The sequence below is a fragment of the Haliotis rubra genome, unplaced genomic scaffold, assembly GCF_003918875.1.
Source record: "Haliotis rubra isolate DU_JTF1 unplaced genomic scaffold, ASM391887v1 Scf136, whole genome shotgun sequence".
In the NCBI taxonomy this organism is placed as follows: Eukaryota; Metazoa; Mollusca; class Gastropoda; order Lepetellida; family Haliotidae; genus Haliotis; species Haliotis rubra.
Window position 1 is genome coordinate 1,541,778 of NW_025765292.1, and position 21,855 is coordinate 1,563,632.

General features: G+C 41.2%; 1 long non-coding RNA gene across 1 annotated transcript; it reads right to left on the minus strand.

Annotated features, from left to right (window-relative positions):
- Nucleotides 1-14,744: 14,744 nt before the first annotated feature.
- On the minus strand, nt 14,745-19,634 carry LOC124268110. The gene is made up of 3 exons (XR_006896200.1): nt 19,492-19,634; nt 15,408-15,545; nt 14,745-14,825 (listed from the first exon to the last, which is right to left on the minus strand). It is a non-coding gene; the product is annotated as an uncharacterized LOC124268110 (long non-coding RNA).
- Between the last annotated feature and the right edge of the window lie 2,221 nt (nt 19,635-21,855).

Below are 21,855 nucleotides of genomic sequence, written 5' to 3' on the forward strand. Positions count from 1 at the left end.
TGTATCCAGTAATACCGAGGAGGTCCTACTGTGAGATGCTGGCACTATATCCAGTCATTACACCCACTGTCTGCTGTATCCAGTGATACCGAGGAGGTCCTACTGTGAGATGCTGGCACCACATAGAGACATAGCGCACTGGGAATAATACTGTTGATGGTGTCATTCGAAACGAGGAATCTACTTCTGTCATTGATCTGCTCCTTGTTGAGCCTACAGAGACTTACATTTACAAAACCTCCAGCTTCCAAGCAATTTGTTTGAGGACATAGGACCTTATTTACGATATATATTGTAAGTATTTGAGTGACACTAGAATGATTAACTTGGCGTCCTGTGATGTCTCTAGAGTTTAATGTCGGATGGTGGAAGCTTAAATTATATTTTGAAAATTATGTGATACTACCTACAAGCAAAAAGATGTTAAAATGACGTACTTCACATGATAACGTTCCCGTGGAGACTGGTCGATGGAAGAATACACCCAGAAAATAAAGTTATTTGCCAATGCTGTGATTAACCATTTTTTCGGATGTGAAGCTCTTCTCCAACAAAGAAATATGTATGTTAATAATGCTACTTATGACAAAATAGATTTAAATGATGTACAACTTATGAAATGGGTAAAGGGTACAATGACATTCGTTTAGATTTATTAAAATTGTTTACCAGTAAAATCTCGGTTACCACCAATGTGACTGAAATACCGCTGATGTGTGGTTAAACTCTCTCACCACCAGTGGTGGTTCCTTTAGGATGAAACTGAAACAGAATTCTTACCACTTGTGTGACATGCTTGTGCGACAATGTGTAATACTAATAGTATTGAAAATGAGTTTTACTTCATATTTGAATGTGATGCATATGTTTCTTTAAGAAAGAAGTATATACCAAATTGGGATTCTTTACCAAATATTTGTAAATTCCATAAATTATTGACCTCACATGATGTGAGTATTCTGATTAAAAGTGCAAAGTTTATTAAGGAAGCTCTGAAATGTAAATCTGCACTAGTTGAATGGTAATACACGTATACCTGTCAATTGCCATACACGGAAACAAACTCTCTTCTACATGTTTACAGCTTTCCTAGAACTCGGTCATGATCTGTCAATAGATAACTGTATACCATTGTATTTCAGGCCTACTTTCCAAGACACCAGTCACTGTCTGGAAAGAAATAGTTCTACACCATGTGTATATGAAGTCTTGACTCTTCCAGAAGCCAGATCAACATCTGTCAGGTAATTACTTAGGTTCGGCTGGACTTCCTTCTACGGTGTTATGTTGACAAAGAAAACGAATAAAAGGAGGAAAATATATTGTCAGAAGATATTTAATTAATTTCACGCAACCCATTCGGGATGTACGATAAGTAACGAGGAGGGTAGTTTCTTATAGATACCACGAATCTGAGAAATCCGTCATTATAGAACATCTCCCACTTATCATCACGGTAATGGTATGGGTAATTTGGTCTATATGAAGATGGTCCATCAAGCATGCGTACGTGCTCTGTTGGCGTCAGGGTAACGTGTACACAACATGGCGGTGTCATATACCACCGTCATATATTCTCGACACGCACCTCACACTTCGGTGATAGCGAGCTTGATAGCCAGAACTGCTAGACACAAGCTTCGATCAGATATGCTTTGATTAAGCCAGAGTTAAGGAAAGGAAAAGTCTTCTCAGCCTGAATGATCGTGGTGAAAGATTGCCGGAAACGACCAACACAATCGTGGAAATGACTCTTGGCAATTTTCTATCCTTTCCGTGTGTGTCGGAGCGGTAATCACGTGACACGGGCCGCCACATTGATCCCGAGGAGTCTGGGCAACGGGTCTGGCAATGTTCTGTATACAGATAGCATACGATGATGGCACTACTGAACATTGGGGAGACGTTGTAAATTAACCGCATTGAATACAGAATGAACGAAGTGGGGCACCATTCAATGGCCAGTCTCACAGAGTAGTATATGTTTTGGGTTGTAAGAGGTTTATTGCACGGAACAGCTGCTGGTTTCTTACATAAGTTACACTAGCCTGTTGAACTCCCGTGTGTTTCTTTGTATTCTTTCAGGTGGATGTCATTATGACCAGATTATTGAGGCGAGTAGTTTCATTATACTTACACAATGTTTCAGGTGTGGGTATGTATATTGTGAAGTGATGATTCCTTTGTTGAAACTAAACAGTTAACCTGCAATCAGTCGGTAACAGAACCCGAGGTAAAACCAACAAACGATAAAGAAATGTGATGTAATTAACAACTGTATTCCAAACATTATCTAGGTATCACTATGGCAGTACACGACTGTGTAGCAGTACAAGTTGTAGGTTTGCAGTATAACACAATAGTAGTGATTACAGCGATATATACATGTATATCTCAGGTTAGAGAGTGATCACACAAAAGTGAGTGAGTGAATTTAGTTTTACGCCGCACTCAGCAATATTCCAGCTATATGGAGGCGATCTGTTAATAATAGAGTCTGGACCAGACAATCCAGTGATCAACAACATGAGCATCGATTTGCGCAATTGGGAACCGATGACATGTGTCAACCAAGTCAGCGAGCCTGACCACCCGATCCCGTTAGTCGCCTCTTACGACAAGCATGGGTTAATGAAGATCAATATTCTAACCCGCACCTTCTCGGGTCGATCACACAAAAGTCTGGTCTTTTTGTGGCTTGAGATGTAATGTGAGATAAGAAGCAATAGTTAGCTCCCATCATACGCCTCTCTCAGACAGATGATTCTGGAATAAGTGGGTGAGCTAGTTTAGTTTTACGCCGCACTCAGCAATATTCCAGCTATATTACGGTGGTCTGTAAATAATCGAGTCTGGACCAGGCAATCCAGTGATCAAAAGCATGAGGATCGATTTACGCAATTGCGATACGATGACATGTGTCAACCAAGTCAGCGAGCCTTAACCACCCGATCCCGTATGTATGTATGCATGTATGTATGTACGTATATATGTATGTATATGTGTGTGTGTGTGAGTGTGTGTGTCTGTGTGTGTGTGATGGATGGATGGATGGATGGACAATATATATATATATACATGCCTGTTATTTTCACTCCAATCACCAGAAGAAAGACCAAGTAAACGCAGTGTACGCACACAAATGAAGTTGTTATCCTCAATACTCCTTGTCACAGAGCCCGTGAGCTTATCTGAGGATTGATCCAGGCTGTAAAATCTGACTTTGTAAATATTTAATTTTCACATCAAACGTTGTTGGTGAAAGTTCTTAATGATCGTGAAGAAGGAAACGAATTTTTAACTCTCCTGGAGCCGAGATTTGACCACTTTGCCATCGTGTGTACGTCATTCATTGATAGAGACGTCATGAATATTTACACATTCTATAGATAATCCAGGGCGGTGGCTTAGCTTAGAGGATAAAGTGTTCGCTCATTCAGCTGATGACCCAGGTTCGATTCCCCTGTTGAACAATGTGTGAAGCTCAGTAACGTTGCCAATCACTGGAATAGTGCAATAAAGGTCTAAAGCTACACTAACACTCACCAACACTGAAAAACAATATCCGAGTCAGTTCTATATGGACCACACATTTTTTTGTAATTAATTCCCATGAGTGATGAAATCAAACCCATCAATATTTTAATATTCCTGTGGGTCTATAAACTCCCCATACCCATCAATTACACGCCAGCAAGATCTCAGAGATCTCGGTACCGTTCAGTGGTAACTATTGGTAACTACGCACTTATTGATATACTTATTACAGAAATTCTGCGAGCTGGCTGATAACAAGAGTATAAATAGCCTGTCTGTAGCAAGCATCAGATAAGAGGGATGGCTGTCCACACTAGTCTTATCCTGGCTGTGAGGAAACCAAGACTTTGATAATGCGTACACCAATCCATCTGTAGCCGGCGGATGATTCTTGTCTCAAACACAATTACTTATCTTTGTAAGTATATCCTTTATTAGGAATCCACCGGTGGGGAGAACCCTTCATTAACCAGTGTTCTAACCGTTGCTGTCGCCGCTGTTAATGGAAGCTCCTGGTGGAAGATACACACGCCGTGGTCGGCCCAGACGAGCAAATTAACTTCCTCTGACACAATTCCAGTGTTATTGATGCTGCAACAACCTGCATACGTGGTGGTAACGTTGTTACGACAGCGCCTCCAGTAGTGGTTAATGGCCTCACTGGTGCAGTCTCCGACTATAAGCACGTACCCAGTTTCTACTTACTTCTAACGTAACCCTCTGTATTCATTCCTCTTCAAGTCCTTGACCTTTACGAAAAGGTAGTTTGAGCCTCCGGTAAGGCAGACAATTCGAAACTGACTGGGTTTAACTTGTCTTTTGAGCTCACAAAGAGAGAAACAGCTGATCAGCATGTAACTGCCCTATAGTTTCTGACAACGTTGATATGTGTGTTTGTGCTGAGTATGTATCCAGCAAGGGAGACAATCGAGTCCGCCTTTGTGTGTAAGTGGGAGACAATCTCTGCACCAGGAGCCTCTATCAAGGGAGACAATCATAGACTACTTGCCACACGTCCCTTTGGGGCATAAATAGGCCATATATTTGGTCCAAGTCGCCCTTAAGCTACACCGCCACCACCACACCACCACAAGCCACACTTCGCGATAATGTCTCTAGGCTTGTCAGTAAAATATTTAACCTACTCTCAGGGTGGTTTCACCAGTATCAAATTCTAACACACCACTTCGAACTTCACCCCGACATTAAAACATAACATAATTATCAAATAATCTTCAAACCAGAAGATAAACAGAACCCACTCACACTCCATGTCAAGTATGTAATAGATTCGCCTTGACGCTACATTAACATTAAGAATGTGTTTCGCACGATCAGTCCATGTAATTAACCCACCCTTTGCCTGCTACTGCAGGCCTGCCCCGCTACCCGCTCCACCATGACGTATTGCTGTGGTAGTGGAACCAATGGTAGTTCTGACCTCGTGCCGCGCTCCTACTCATGCAGTCGTGACTGTCTCCTTATCTAACAGGAATATCGCTGCATCAGCAGCAGCATCGTCGTAGGCGTTGTAGTGCCAGGAAAGGGGTCAAGCATTTGGCATGTCGGACGCTAAGCTGTTCTACGAGGAACCGGTTTGGCCAACTGGTTATGTTAATTGTATTCCATGGTGTAGTAACGTTCCAAAGCTCTTCATCAAGTTCACGCTAAGCCGAACGTCGAAACCATTACGTTACCCTCATCTCAAAAGAAGAACTCTCTTCAAGGCCTGGTTAAGGTTGCAATGCTAATGATTTCGTCTTGAAAATGTCTCAGGCTTGTGAAAACCAATCAGATAAATCTGCATTTTGGATAGGCATGGCTTCGAGTGAATACTGGAGACGACAAGGCTGGTCGTTTCTCCGGACCCATGAGAGAAGGTGATTACGGGTTTTTGAGTAAAATACGAAATCTTGATATGAAACAAGACATTTTTCACTAATAACCGTGAACGGAGGATCGGTTAGATGACAGAGTAGTTTCAGATTTGATCAGCATAATTCATTTCATTTCAAATGGATCTTTGTATTTTCTACATCTTTATGTATCGAAAATTATATTCAAGACCTGATATATAACTCTTCGATGGACATTGTTTAAAAATAATCTTTGTGTAATAGACTTTCAGGAGACACAATATCTGCAAATATGCAAATATAGTATATAGATTTCAATGGATTGTGAACATCAGTGTTTTATGGGAAGGTACTTAATGACATCCCGTGCATATTTACTTGTCATTAATCACCTCAGATGTCAATACAGTCGTACAATATTGATGTCAATACTTAACTAATGATTACGCTCCAACGCTAGATTGACGTTAGAGTGTGATGAAGTCCCCTGTCAAGCCAGAGCTGTGCCAGTACTACCGTGTGCCGAGTTGCCTGGCTTTGGGGAATTCGGCAACATTCGGAACGTCGTCCACGCAACAGTCACCGGTGTAATTAACCAAACTTGACAGTGAGTGAGTTCGGATGAACGCTGCCGTCTATTCCAGTCACATAGCGGTATGTCAGCTCAGTGTAGAACGAACGCCGACGTGATGCGGAGTTTAGGCTTTGACCGCTTTCACGAAACCCAGGGATATGGTGCTGACTAAACTAGAACCATGATCAGGAAGAATCTGTAAGTCAGATCCACGATCATCGGATTCTGGCACGACCAGGGGACGTAAATCAGCACAGCACGTTGCTAGATTTATTATAACATATTCAAGCCCAAAACTGGCCAAAATACCCCAGGATCCGCAAGCTTAATAAGTAGATTTATTTATATAGAAGGGACGTTAATAAAGTCTATTTCGTGTGTTCCATCCTGGCTGTATTGTGTCCGCAGAGCAGCTGTGTACGGGATGTAATTTAGACGAGCTATAATACCAAAGTCAGTTGAATCTACCAGAGCTCAGCAGCTTGACTCGGAAAGCAAGTCTAGATCTCGTGATGTTTTTCATTAACCTTCCGGTGGAGAGATACAGTCATGAATATATCATGAGACTGGCCTGCCACACGCAACAGGACGGAGTGGGGGATGGGGAGAAGAGCTGGGGACACGGACATCGCAATCTCGGGGAAGGGGGGATACCTGCTTGTACATAGAAGAACGCAGAGGAGACGAGAAGAAAGGAGATACATGCTGGACTTCGGTAAACGCAGGTTTGGGATGAGAAGGGAGGGGGCTGTGCGAGGGGTTGGGGAGGGAGGGGGTTATTTATACACTTAGTGTTAAAAGACAGTGTGTGAAATATTAAACGACTTGATATATTGTGTATCTTGGGATCATCTCCACGCACAACACCGTAGTTAACATCATGTATCATCATCTCTTACAGCTCATATTAATAACGCGCCCGAATAATCAGTGTTGTACATCTCCATATATTCCATTTTGTACGACAATTTAAGTCGAGTAGAATAGAATGTTTATAAAATTGTATCCTGGTAACTTCGTTCCTCCAAGAACCTAGACCTGGTGCTGAATGGATTAAAATGATTCAGACCTGAGACCCAAAACTGGCAGACGACTCACAAATACGTAATTACTGTGCATTATTCGGCCATAAATAGGTTTAGTTGAGTTCTTTGTCTAGTTCCAACTGAAATATGCTGGTTTCTGGAGGTCGCTCCTGATTCGACATTTCCACGAATGATAAAAGAAGAACATTTGTGAATTTGATTCTTATAACTGATAAAAACGAAATGAAATCTTTGCTGAAATGAATGATAAAGATGGAATAAAAAAATATGAAAACACCAAGAGAATAGCGGTATTTATCTATATTCGTATGGTAGAGTCACAAAAATGAAATATGATAAAATAAAGTTAAGAAATTACATTACCCGAATTATTTGTAGCCGTTCAGTGGGGCAATCGAGTTTTGGCAGAGAAATTTAATTGTGCATTGCCGGGAGAGGTTATGAGGTCAAGGTCACTATACTGTTTAGCTTCAGAAAATAGTGAAGGGACGAGTGGCTGGCTAATTGCGTGTTTATATTGGCAGGTGCACCTTGAGTCGTGACAGGAAATAGTTCAAACGACAGCTTTGACAGTCGTTGATGGTAGAGATGTAGACTATCATCAGAGAGTTTTCAGTGATATTTACCATGCATGACCGATTACATAGAATGTAAGTCCAGTAATGTTTACCCCTCTCCAGATATGTTTTCTTCCTGTCAGAATGCGATGCATTTAATTAAATGAACGCGTTCTCAGTTTCTTCAACACTGACTGACTGAGTTTAGTTTTACGCCGCTTTTAGCAATATTCCAGCAATATCACGGCGGGGGACACCAGAAATGGGCTTAACATATTGTGCCCATGTGGGGAATCGAACCCGGGTCTTCGGCGTGACGAGCAAACGCTTTAAACACTAGGCTACCCCACCGCCCCAGTTTCTTCAACAGTTGTGTTTCAGTTCCTTCAATACTTGTGATTCAGTTCCTTCAACAGTTGTGAGTCAGTTCCTTCAATAGTTGTGAATCAGTCCATGCAATAGCTCTGAGTCAGTTCCTTCAATAGTTGTGATTCAGTTCCTTCAACAGTTGTGGTTCAGTTCCTTCAACAGTTGTGGTTCAGTTCCCTCAATAGTTGTGAGTCAGTACCTTTAATCGTTGGGAGTCAATTCCTTCAATAGTTGTGATTCAGGTCCTTCAACAGTTGTGGTTCAGTTCCTTCAATAGTTGTGAGTCAGTACCTTTAATAGTTGGGAGTCAATTCCTTCAATAGTTGGGTGTCAATTCCTTCAACAGTTGACAGTCAGTTCCTTCAAAAGTTGTGGTTCAGTTCCTTCAATAGTTGTTAGTCAATTCCTTCAATAGTTGGGAGTCAATTCCTTCAACAGTTGTGGTTCAGTTCCTTCAACAGTTGTGAGTCAGTTCCCTCAATAGTTGTGATTAAGTTCCTTCAACAGTTGGTAGTCAGTACCTTTAATAGTTGGGAGTCAGTTCCTTCAACAGTTGTGGCTCAGTTCCTTCAATAGTTGTGATTCAGTTCCCTCAATAGTTGTGACTCAGTCCGTGCAATAGCTCTGAGTCAGTTCCTTCAATAGTTGTGAGTCAGTACCTTTAATAGTTTGGAGTCAGTTCCTTCAATACTTGTGAGTCAGTTCCTTCAATAGTTGTGGAGTCAGTTCCTTCAATAGTTGTGATTCAGTTCCTTCAATAGTTGTGAGTCAGTTCCTTTAATAGTTGTGAGTCAGTTCCTTCAATAGTTGTGGTTCAGTTCCTTCAATAGTTGTGAGTCAGTTCCTTCAATAGTTGTGGCTCAGTTCCTTCAATAGTTGTGATAGTTCAGTTCCTTCAATAGTTGTGAACAGTTCAGTTCCTCAATAGTTGGTAGTCAGTACAATAGTTGTGGAGTCAGTTCCTTCAAATAGTTGTGATTCAATAGTTCTCAGTCAGTTCCTTTAATAGTTGTGGTTCAGTTCCTTCAACAGTTGTGGTTCAGTTCCTTCAATAGTTGTGGCTCAGTTCCTTCAATAGTTGTGATTCAGTTCCCTCAATAGTTGTGACTCAGTCCGTGCAATAGCTCTGAGTCAGTTCCTTCAATAGTTGTGAGTCAGTACCTTTAATAGTTGGGAGTCAGTTCCTTCAATAGTTGTGAGTCAGTTCCTTCAACAGTTGTGGTTCAGTTCCTTCAATAGTTGTGATTCGGTTCCTTCAATAGTTGTGAGTCAGTTCCTTCAATAGTTGTGGTTCAGTTCCTTCAACAGTTGTGGTTCAGTTCCTTCAATAGTTGTGGTTCAGTTCCTTCAAGTAGCCCTCAATGAATAAGTTCCTTCAGTTGGTAGTCAGTACCTTTAATAGTTGGGAGTCAGAATCAGTTGTGAGTCAGTACCTTTAATAGTTGTGAGTCAGTTCCTTCAATAGTTGTGGTTCAGTTCCTTCAATAGTTGTGAGTCAGTTCCTTCAATAGTTGTGGTACAGTTCCTTCAAACAGTTGTGAGTCAGTTCCCTCAATAGTTGTGGCTCAGTTCCTTCAATAGTTGTGATTCAGTTCCCTCAATAGTTGTGACTCAGTCCGTGCAATAGCTCTGAGTCAGTTCCTTCAATAGTTGTGAGTCAGTACCTTTAATAGTTGGGAGTCAGTTCCTTCAACAGTTGTGGTTCAGTTCCTTCAATAGTTGTGATTCAGTTCCCTCAATAGTTGTGACTCAGTCCGTGCAATAGCTCAGTCAGTTCCTTCTAATAGTTCCTTCAATTTGTGAGTCAGTACCTTTAATAGTTGTGAGTCAGTACCTTTAATAGTTGGGAGTCAGTTCCTTCAATACTTATGAGTCAGTTCCTTCAACAGTTGTGAGTCAGTTCCTTCAACAGTTGTGGTTCAGTTCCTTCAATAGTTGTGATGCAGTTCCTTCAATAGTTGTGAGCACTATTGATGTTGCACAGGGGAGGACACGTGAAAGGAATGAAAGATTCAGATAGGGAATTCAGAATAAAGTTGTTCAGCTAGTATACCGTAGTATGTAAGAAAGCGTTGAAACCTAGATCAGCAGATAAATTAAAACTTGTAATAACAGAGACCCAACAGACACGTGTACATGCGTTTGAGCTTGTAATACACAAAATGTAATTTCTTGATCACGATGATTGGCATTTCAACTTCTTCTCTTCCTTCAATGCGACATTTAGTCAGTGGTGCCAGACTACTGGCACATACATGAATCAAGTGATCAACAACTAGATGGAACACACTGGACTTGATTCTTTACAGCCTGTCGTGAAATACCTTGAAAACTTCTGGCTGATGTTAACAATGTCACCCACTCTTACATCTCGGTACCACTGCACAATAGACATTGACGCTGATTTTCTTTTTTAGTGGGACGACAACAAGTCTGAACAGTTTAATGGAAATTTACTCTCAGATAATATTAACTTGCTACAAAAATGTCTATTGGTTATGAATACTGATATCAATGGTGCCATTGCCTTGTTGACTGAAGCCAGTTGTCAAGCTGCTGACTCCTATTGTCATCGATTCTAACTATGGTTTGACAGGGATTGTTATTAGTTTCGTTGAGAACATGGCATGCTTCGTAAAGTATTTAGAAAATATGTGAACATTTTCTGGGGGATTGTCTGTCAGCAAGCATTGCAGCTACTGTAAGAAGAATGCGTTGCATGTATATCAAAAATATTACACTAAAACCGATGGCTGGTCTGTAGAGGTATACTCTAAATAGATTTACAGTTACCTCAACTGCAGTCAAACCTAAAATTAACCCACAGGAGCGATATATACCTCTAATTATGAATCTGATGATGTTGATAATTTCGGAGATAGTAATCATAGTCATGACTTATTTACTGCTGATATTGTGGATGCATCTTTAGCTCACGATTTTATTTAAATCACCATCATATGACGACATAATTGCCGTGTTTATCAACAATTTGATAGTAGTGGATTCAATACATCTTGGTCTGTTGTTTTATTGTCCTATCACATGAAAAGGGAGATTTACACATCTACAGAGGTATTAAGTAATTTAGCAAGCGTTTTCAGATAATAAATCTTTTGGGTGATGCTGATGAAAACGTTTCAGAATCGTTTTCTGAAGTGCTACGCTACCCTTTAGGTAAAAAGGGGTAAAGTTTATACCTTATTTGTTGACTTTTCTCAGGCATTCGATATGGTTGATATGTTTAAATTATTATTATTCTCAGAACACATTTTTAATGTCTGTGGGCTATCTGTTAAACATGTGTAAGAGTTGCTCGTCGGATATGTTTGAGGTGATCGTCGGTGTCCGTCTGGGCTGTGGATTGAGTCAAGGTATGTTTGAGGTGATCGTCGGTGTCCGTCTGGGCTTTGGATTGAGTCAAGGTATGTTTGAGGTGATCGTCGGTGTCCGTCTGGGCTGTGGATTGCGTCAATGTATGTTTGAGGTGATCGTCGGTGTCCGTCTGGGCTGTGGATTGAGTCAAGGTATGTTTGAGGTGATCGTCGGTGCCCGTCTGGGCTTTGGATTGAGTCAAGGTATGTTTGAGGTGATCGTCGGTGTCCGTCTGGGCTGTGGATTGCGTCAATGTATGTTTGAGGTGATCGTCGGTGTCCGTCTGGGCTTTGGATTGAGTCAAGGTTTGTTTTCCACTGTAAATGATACGGGAATTCAGTTGCACGCTTATTTAACTCTTGTTTTATTTTGTTATTCGCAGACGACAAGGTTCTACAAAGAAGTATCGATATGCTACAATAATATATTTATGATTATCATCTTAGTGTTAATCTAGATAAAAGTAATAGTGTTATTTTCAAAAATAGAGGGGTACTTTCAAAATGGCAGAGGCGGCATTATCGGAAAATTCCTATTGAATGTATTACATCTTACAAATGTTTAGGTTTAACTTGCACACGAAATAGGTCGTGGAATAAGCGCATTGACAGTGGTATTAAGAAGAAGAAGATGTTTATTCATGTGTTGGATAAGTATACAAATAAGTTGGTAGCAACAGTTTTCTGCTTTCTTGATCGTACGGACAAACGAATAAAAAGGGAAATTCATCTTGAATGACGTTATAATTACATTCTGTACACTTCAGTAATTCAGTATTTACATTTTTACATTGCTGTACATCAAGTTTGACAGTGGTATTTGCAATTCAAATGGGTATTTTGTTATTTAATGAGTTTCGTGTTATTATTCAGGCCTTGTTATGGTTAAGTGCCGAGTTGTTGTATTTTGTTTGCTGTTTAACGCCCAACTCAGTTTTCCAGCTATATGACGGCAGTCTGTAAATAATCAAGTTTAGATTGGACAGTCCAGGGATTGACATCATGATCATCGATCTACACAATTGGCCTATGACAGCATGTGTCAACCAAATCAGCGAGACTGATCACCCGCCTCTTACGACAAGCAAGGGTTGCCGAAGACCAATTCTAACCCGGCTCAGTTGCTCAAATAACCATAGGTCGTCTTGGGGTGAGAAACATACGGTTGCAATATTTTAATAATTTGCTCAACTTCAGTTTAGTCAGTTTTGGGTAGTTTATCAGTGAACTGATTCTCATTTTCTTTCATTGCATTTCTCAGAAACGATTTCAATAAGTCCGACATAAGGCCAGGATTATCGTCTTCATCTTAATGTGAAAATAATAAATCACATTTGTTTATTTCATAAAGCGTGAATGAAGTGCCATCCATAAAAAACATGTCATCAGAATGATTATAAATGACAAGAAGAATCCATAAAGTTTAAAAAATGAAAATATTTTAACATTTTCACACATTCCATAAAATTTCATGAAGTAGGATTCATTCACTCTGTCAGCCTGATGACAATAACAAAGTAACATTGACGTGACGTTGCCATGGCAGCTGTTTAATATTTGTATTCGAGCAAAAAGTATCGCAATTGTTAATACGCACGAAATGAGGATGTATATTTCCTCTACACATGTGTCAATATCCGATTTCCCTGTGGATTATTAAAGAAAAAAGCATCATCGCAAATGCTTCATGACAGATTCGGTCCTGTTACTGGCTATGAAAAAGCTTTGTTATGGCACAAGGTTGCCATATCATGAAAACTTTCACTGTCTAATCCCGCGAGACTGCAACGAGACTCCGTGGAGACCCATACTTAATATGGTTTACTGCCACCTGGGCCCCGTTCAACAACACAACTTCAACCTTACGACGCCCGAACCACTAATATTTTAACAGGAGCAACAAACCTAGCACTGCCGTGTCCGGAATACTGAACAGGGGCGTTTTGATACATGACAACCCCCCTTAGTCATAAGGGTAATATCCGACTGTTTTACAGGTGAGAAATATCACGGATCACAAACTTTAATGGCGTTTGTCGGAAGAGCCATAAATTTGTAAATGGTAGTTAATGAGAATATATATATTCGCCTTCATGACTCGGGTTACGAAGAGGTTATCATGCAAATAATGGCGACCGGAAGCTCAGAATATAGGAATCGATAGGCATCACTTGAGCTCTCCCCTGCGACAGCCGTGTCAGGAATAACTGTTACGTGGTCCAGGATTCCAGTATTAAATCAGCCAATCACAAGGGTCAACAGTCAGACTTGGATTTGTTTCATTACGCCGACTATTTGAAACGCGACATTCCTTGTCAAGGTAATTCCCGACGTCGTTGCCAGGCAACACACTATTAGCGCGAGACAGACAGGATGATTTGAGGATTAATGATATCGTTATGAGGCCATCGTTTGCTGAGACGGATTGGAGTTGTGTTCACCTGACATAAGGTTGGTTGTTACAGCAACACTGAGGTGAAGTCGTGACGCGTCTCTGGGTATCTCAGTCGCAGTTTTTGTCTTGCGTTTTACATATCTAACGGTCGGATGAGTGATCAGATGTCTGCTCGGATATCGACGATCAAGACATTTTTAATTTGCCCGTCTTGTTTGTGCGTCAGCTGTACGATGTAGTAAATTACCGATTGCATTTTTTCAGTTCTTTCTCATTTTTTTGGGGTGAAATAAGAATCTATAGCGACAAAGGCTGCTATCTCAACTTATGTTCTGTGGGTTTTTTCTACTATCAGATTCTAAAAGAATTCAAATGAGGTAGAATTTATTGGGAATTTCAATATCTTTATGACTCGTCATAATCTGCTTTGTATCCTGAGAACAGCAGGGGAATAATTGAATATCAAATGATGGGACACGCCGCTACATATGGAAGCAGGGTGAAGCCGGTTTATAGAAAAAGAATCGGCGAAGGTCAGTAAAATCATCTAGTTCTCGAGGAAGGTCATGCAAAGGCACGCCATTGTTGGAATGTTGGTATATATAGGAACAGTCTTGCATTGGGGTATCAACCGTATTTGTGAATGTTCATGACAGATACCTTACCAGTTCTAAATCCATCGATGTATCATTGAGTCATTGATAAATGATTGAGTCGGACCTCTTGAAGATTTATGTTTCCTTGGTTTGAGCTTTGTGTTTTTGAGTGAGTTTAACAGTTATTCAGCTTCATCAGGGCGGCGGCTCAATGTCGGGGTTAACCAACACTATCGAAGATTATACTGCTAGGGTTCTACTATGGAGAAACCAACGAGCATGGTGTTACCATGACAGTGTGATGGGTGAGTGAGTGAACGCAGTAACAGTAATCCCATGTCCCTTGATGATGTTGGAGGACATCCCTAGCTGATTACGGTATTACACGTTTACCACTCACAAGCAGAAACATAATCGAGATTCGAACCGGAATTCAAATTCACTGGTAAAGGTTTCTGGCGTGCTAAAGGGAGGCAACTCTGCAGAGTGGACTGTTGCAATCCGTACCCACAGACACGTCACTGGGTGAAAAGGAAATTAAAAAATAAGACTTAGTATAGTCATACCATATTTAATACTTTCCCCTACTGATATCCCGTTGCACAATTACTATCAGAGAACCGACCTCAGCAGACTGACTGCGCACCATATTTCCGTTGAATATGAACACAACAGATAAAGTTTGAATGTAAATGCATACCTTAGAAAACTATGAGATATTGTTTTCCTCGTAATGTTGAGTTCTGAATGCTTGAACACATTTCGGAACAATGCTTCAAATATATTTTTTGCATCGTGTATGCTTCGTTGGTTATTTGCGGTATTATTTACGCTGTAACGATAATATGCACACTGCTGTGGTCTACTAGCACAAACACCCTGGGAAAAGTCAACAGCTGTTATATGGATTGACGTGAAAACATTCAACAAATCCAATGAAAGCCTATAAAATTTAGATAAACTCCAGCCGACATATAGTCATGTCGGGACGGGTCGCCCTGACTGTGATTCCGACCTCCAGGGCGCACATATTGAACTATGTCCCAACTCTGTTCCCACATTGAGGCTCCAGGGCAGTAAAGTGCACAGCGGTCAGATCTGACGAGCCGAAACTCCATACAGCGCATGCACGGATTTGGAGCTCTGACAGCACATTTTGTCGATTTGAAATGGTCTGCTGCCATCACGCACATTCTGTCACTCCAGGGACCAGGCCAAATGTGCTGACATTGTACTCCATGCTAGAATATAACGACGGAATTCAGTGCAAATTACTTCCTATTAGGTCCTAAAGCTCTATGAATGAATGTGTCAGTTAAATACAGGTTTGTACAACATTTACGCTGTATATCGCCTTGACAGCTCACTATGGCAGAGACACATCATGGACGATTACTTTGGTGTATAAAATGACAAAGCTGTGTGCATAATTATTGCGAATGTTTGCCAAACGCGAGGGCGTGTGTGCCCAGACTTGGTCAGGCTGACCTCATATAACTAAATGAAAGCCCAAAACCATTCGTTAACCACTGATTTAAATATTCCGACCATATCATAAGCATATGTTCGTAAACACCTATCAAACTGTCGTTTAACGCCGCACTCAGCAATGTTCCAGCTGTAAATATTCGAGTCTGGAACAGACTATAGGGTAAGTGACAGCATGAGCATCGATCATGTGGCAGGTCATCAAGCAGGTCACCGAGCCTGGCCTCCTGTTCCTGTTGCCGCTTCTTACGACAAGCATAGATTGCTGTAGACCAATTCCAACCATGATCTTCAAGGGTTTCAATCAAAGTGTGATGGCATCAGGTCTTAACAAAAAGGTCATCATACATTCACCAACAGGGTGGATCCCGTCACCTTCACTTAAAAAGGCAAATTAACTGTTTTCATTACAAACAAACAACAAGGAAACACGTGGTGCAAATGAAAATGATAAATTGCTCCCAAGTCACCGATTCGTCACATTTGGATTAGTATCCTCTACAGGTTTTTACAATAAACCCTTTCTGAAAGCTGAGCAAGGATATACAGCTGACAGACCAAGGATCATAATCGGGATTAATAAAGGATTAAAGTAATACTCAAGGCGAGTTTCGGAGCTTTGGAGAACGGACCACAAACTATGACAAAGGTATAAACATGGCAAATCTGTTTGAGATGGGATTAGGCTATTTAAAAGATGAATTCGAAATGACAATGTGATCTCACAGTTATGTATAATAATTCAGTAACAGTCGGGTATCAAGCTGACCATACAGGGTGGGTCAAGGAAAACCTAATTTTGGAAATGTTCCTCATGCTGAATGTTTCTGGACTTTACAGTGAGTGAGTGAGTTTGGTTTTACGCCGCTTTTAGCAATATTCCAGCAATATTACGGCGGGAGACACCAGAAATGGGCTTCAGACATTGTACCCATGTGGGGAATCGAATCCGGGTCTTCGGCGTGACGAGCGAACGCTTTAACCACTAGGCTACCCCACCGCCCTCTGGACTTTTCATGTCATGTAACAATGATATGATAAGCAATGGCGATGTGTAATGAAACTGTGTACTGTAATATTGTGTATTTAAAATGTAATTTGTGTCAGTACATGGAATTGTAGGTTGTGGATAAAGACTGCGCTGCACCCGTGAAGATCCGGGTTAGAATTGGTCTTCAGCAACGGAAGAGGCGACTAACGGGATCGGGTGGTCATTCTCGCTTACTTGGTTGACACATGTCATTGTATCCTAACTGATCGATGCTCATGATGTTGATCACTAGATTTTCTGGTTAAGACTCGATTATCTACAGACCGCCGCTATATAGCTGTGTGGCATTAAAGAACAATAATCAATCAATCAATGTTTGATGGTGGCTCAAAACTTTTCAGTTAGTATAATATTAACCACGGGAACTTCCTTCAGACCAAAGATCTACGTCATATGTACCTGGTACCCGTGTGCGAAATACGCATCACATCAGAAAGCGCACGTTAAATCTGCAAATCATCACCAGGTATATGTTTAATGCCTTTTGAGGACAAATGGCGTATTTGATATAACTAAACTACATATTTTCTAACTTGCCTTACAAATGCTTGCCTGGTTTACGGATCGGTCGATTAAATGAGCACAACGGTATGGATGTCTTTTACACTCTTCAAAAAAAAGAAACGCATAGGTGGGACCTCCAGCCCACTGTCCGTATATCTAAAAACATGATCTAGTCTGTGGGACATTTTGATTTTGGAAACACTTCTTTTGGGAATATCCAATTCATGATAGTATGGTTGACGAATGCAAGGTCTGCTTGGAGAGACATGCTGAGTCCTGTTTTATGCCGCGCTTAGCAACATCAGATGTTGGCTTCACTGATTGTATCCTTATAGGGAATCGAATTTTAGCTTTTGGCGTGACGAGCGAAGATTAGGCTTCCCCGTGTCTGCATGATGTTACTTGCCCTAAAAGCACGGCTCGGAGGCGTTTGTATGACAGGTATCAGGTGTAAACGTTTAGATGATTTCAAACATTTCGCAAAAACAGAACAGCTTTTAACTTGGCATGATGTATTTCATATAAGCAGCTGCTATTGCCTGCTTGTATTGCGCATAAAATACATGCATTGCATGCTCAAAGCGCTAACAGGTATCAGGGGAAAGTTGGGTTTTGAGTTTGCGTTTGAAAAGTTCATATGAAGAAATAGTTCTGAATTCCGTGGGGAGAGAGTTCCAAAGATGTGCTGCTGCAAAGTGAAATGATCTGTAGACAGAAGTTTTCAGTCTATATGTGGGCACTTGAAGTTGAAGCTGGGTGCTGAACCGCAATGACCTTGAAGGGGTATACACACAGACAAGGTCTTGCAGATACTGTGTAGCTTTCCCGTACACACACACTGGTGGGTCAATACTAGCACTTTATACTCAATCTGTTGTTTGACAGGTAGCCAGTGGAGCTGTCTGAGTATTGGTGTGGGAGTCCCTCTTTGCTCGAACTACAATTAAACACTTAAGTAAACCACAAAAGTAAAGCCTTTCTGTTAGCGTCACTTAAATATATGATATTATTATGAAGGCACCTAAGGCCAAACGAATACTGCGTTTCCTGCGAAATATCTATAGAAATGTTGGGTAAACCACATGGGCGAGCTAGCTCTCAGACAGCACAATGCATTTGGTTGATGTAGGGAGATAGAGAAAACAAACATACGAGCAACCTCTTTCGACAGATTTATTGTACTTTACATGTACTTCACTTAATTTTAATTATTAACACTTACATTATTTAAAACTGTGTTCATAGGGTTAGGTTTATGGAGAAAAAGTCGCAAAATGTAACTTTTGAAGAATACATGTGATCATTTAATGTCAGTAAAGCACCTATAGGTAGCGCCATATATAGGAAGTGCTTACGTTCTATGACCTACGGCCTCCATCCCAACCTCAATGTCATAGAGGTGATGCAATTGTCAGCGGGCTGCGAGGAGAATCAGTAATCGATACTTTGATAAAATGCATTTTGCTCTACTCGAGTTGAACTGTTGTCCGAATGTAGTTGCGCGGAAACAACGACAGTCATTGATAAGTGCGGCAGGAAATCACTGGCTGTGATGCAGAAGAATTTGAATCGAGCAACGGTACAATTCCACTGGCAGACTAATCATGGCAGACAGACGTATCATAGAACCTCAGACGACTAATCAACATGGCACGACCTGTACAGACGTATCATCATAGACCTGGTACAGGCACGTTAGACGGTACAGACTAATCATGGCACTGCCTGGTACAGACCAAACCCTGGTACAGACGTATCATAGCATAGACCTGGTACAGCCTGGTACAGACGTAACATGGCACTGCCTGGTACAGACGTATCATAGCATAGACCTGGTACAGACTAATCATGGCAGACTAATCATGCACTGCCTGGTACAGACTAATCATAGCACTGCCTGGTACAGACGTATCATAGCATAGACCTGGTACAGACGTAACATGGCACTGCCTGGTACAGACGTATCATAGCATAGACCTGGTACAGACGTATCATAGCATAGACCTGGTACAGACGTAACATGACACTGCCTGGTACAGACGTATCATAGCATAGACCTGGTACAGACGTAGCATAGCATAGAAGACCTGTTTACAATACATACAAATCATGAGAAACCTTACGAGTATTGTTTCCATTCTGACCTTTCTTCCAACCTCGTTGGTCTAATGTGTTAGGAAGCTCTGTCACCAGGTGGCTGGCTAGCCTTCTAATTGCTGATCGCAGCAACAATGTTGACAACAGCAGCAGCATTTAGTCCGGATCTAGTAGTAATGTTGATGTGCAGATCTGCTGTGGGCTGACAGTCCCGCCTCACCACGCAGCTAATGGTTGCTAGGCTGTAGCCACTTTCCGGCATCCAAATGGAGAATTGTCAATCAAAGAGGATGTTGGTGAATTAGGAGCACTTGCTTCATGGTGTATGTCAACCGAGCTGAGATTTGCTCTGTAAACACTGATTTATTTCAGGAGAAACAGAATCACATGACCCCTAAGAGATCCCAGCACTAAAAGTCTTACAGCTCTTAGTGCACGTGTACCCCGCTAAGGCTAACCCGATACACTTGCCACATCGCTCTTCCCACCTAAGGCTAACAGCAGGGCCCGTTTATATTGAACAGGTCTTAAAGTAGGACACGTGTCCACTCTCGTGTTGCCCCACAACCCTATCACACAATGTCCCACCAAGGACTTACAGTAGGTCACGTGTCCACTATCAGCTTGCCTAACACCCTTTCCACACAATGTCCTACCAAGGACTTACAGTAGGTCACGTGTCCACTATCAGCTTGCCTCACACCCTATCACACAATGTCCTACCAAGGACTTACAGTAGGTCACGTGTCCACTATCAGCTTGCCTCACACCCCTATCACACAATGTCCTACCAAGGACTTACAGTAGGTCACGTGTCCGCTATCGTGTTGCCCCACAACCCTATCACACAATGTCACACAATGTCCTACCAAGGAGTTACAGTAGGTCACGTGTCCGATCTCGTGTTGCCCCACAACCCTATCACACAATGTCCTACCAAGGACTTACAGTAGGTCACGTGTCCACTATCAGCTTGCCTCACACCCTATCACACAATGTCCTACCAAGGACTTACAGTAGGTCACGTGTCCACTATCAGATTGCCTCACACCCTATCACACAATGTCCTACCAAGGACTTACAGTAGGTCACGTGTCCACTATCACGTGTCCACTATCAGATTACCTCACGTGTCCACACACCCTTACTCACACAATATCCTACCAAGGACTTACAGTAGGTCACGTGTCCACTATCAGCTTGCCTCACACCCTATCACACAATATCCTACCAAGGACTTACAGTAGGTCACGTGTCCACTATCAGCTTGCCTCACACCCTATCACACAATGTCCTACCAAGGACTTACAACATGCCACGTGTCCACTGCCAGTTTGCTCCCCGCCGAGGATTTTCAGTAGTATGCATCAATATTAACTTTGAATATACCTTATTGATATATACTGTCAATATAACCTATCAGTATTTACTGCCAATGCACTTCATCAATATTTGCTGAAATTTTGCTCTATAACTCTAACAACATTTACCGTCAATATCCCCATCAATATGTATGTAAATATTGTAAATATAACATTACTATGTATCGTCAATATATCAATTAGTATTTGCCGTCAATATAAGTTGCCAGATATACACAGCCCATATACTGTATCGAAATATAACACTGTAATGTGATATATTACGTCAATATATACCAAAGGCATACTCCATCAGTATGTGCCGTCGTTTCAAGCTGCCAATGTCCACTGTCAATAAGCTCTATCAGTATTAACCGTCAATGTACACTATCGAAATTCAGTATCACAATAAACCGTCAATATACACATTCATTATGCGCGATAAATGTCTACATTCACAAGTACAATATATGCAGTAAATACATACCATCAATCACTGTACACTTACAACTGTCAAGGCCATTAACGGAATCGCTCGCCATACAAATACACTACAACCGGTGCCTCTTAACGACGCATGAACCTCCCACACTCTCAGCTGTGAGTAACAGTCTACATTAGATGAACGTAGAAGAAAAACAACAGAATCCTCCGAGTATCCCAAAGATGACAAAATTATGCCCACTATAAATCTGACACAATCTTTATCGGTACATTCAAACAGCAAAACCAATTGGAAACATAATAGATTCCTCCGAGTATCACAATGATGACAAATGATGTCCACTTTAAATCTGACACCATCTTTATCTGTGAAAGTACATTTTAGTTTGCTGCTGTTTATGACGGCACAAAACAGTAGGATCAATCGTTGGCTGTTTGCTGATACTTGAAGGTTTGAACAACTGGAATTTAGACTCACTACAAAGATTTGAATGTGTAATTAATTATCACATGTAAATTGTTCAGGCTCTGACCGAAAACAAAACAATATTCAAAGTATCAGGAAAGCATTAATCAAATAACATAGGTTCCTGAACGGTCAGTGTT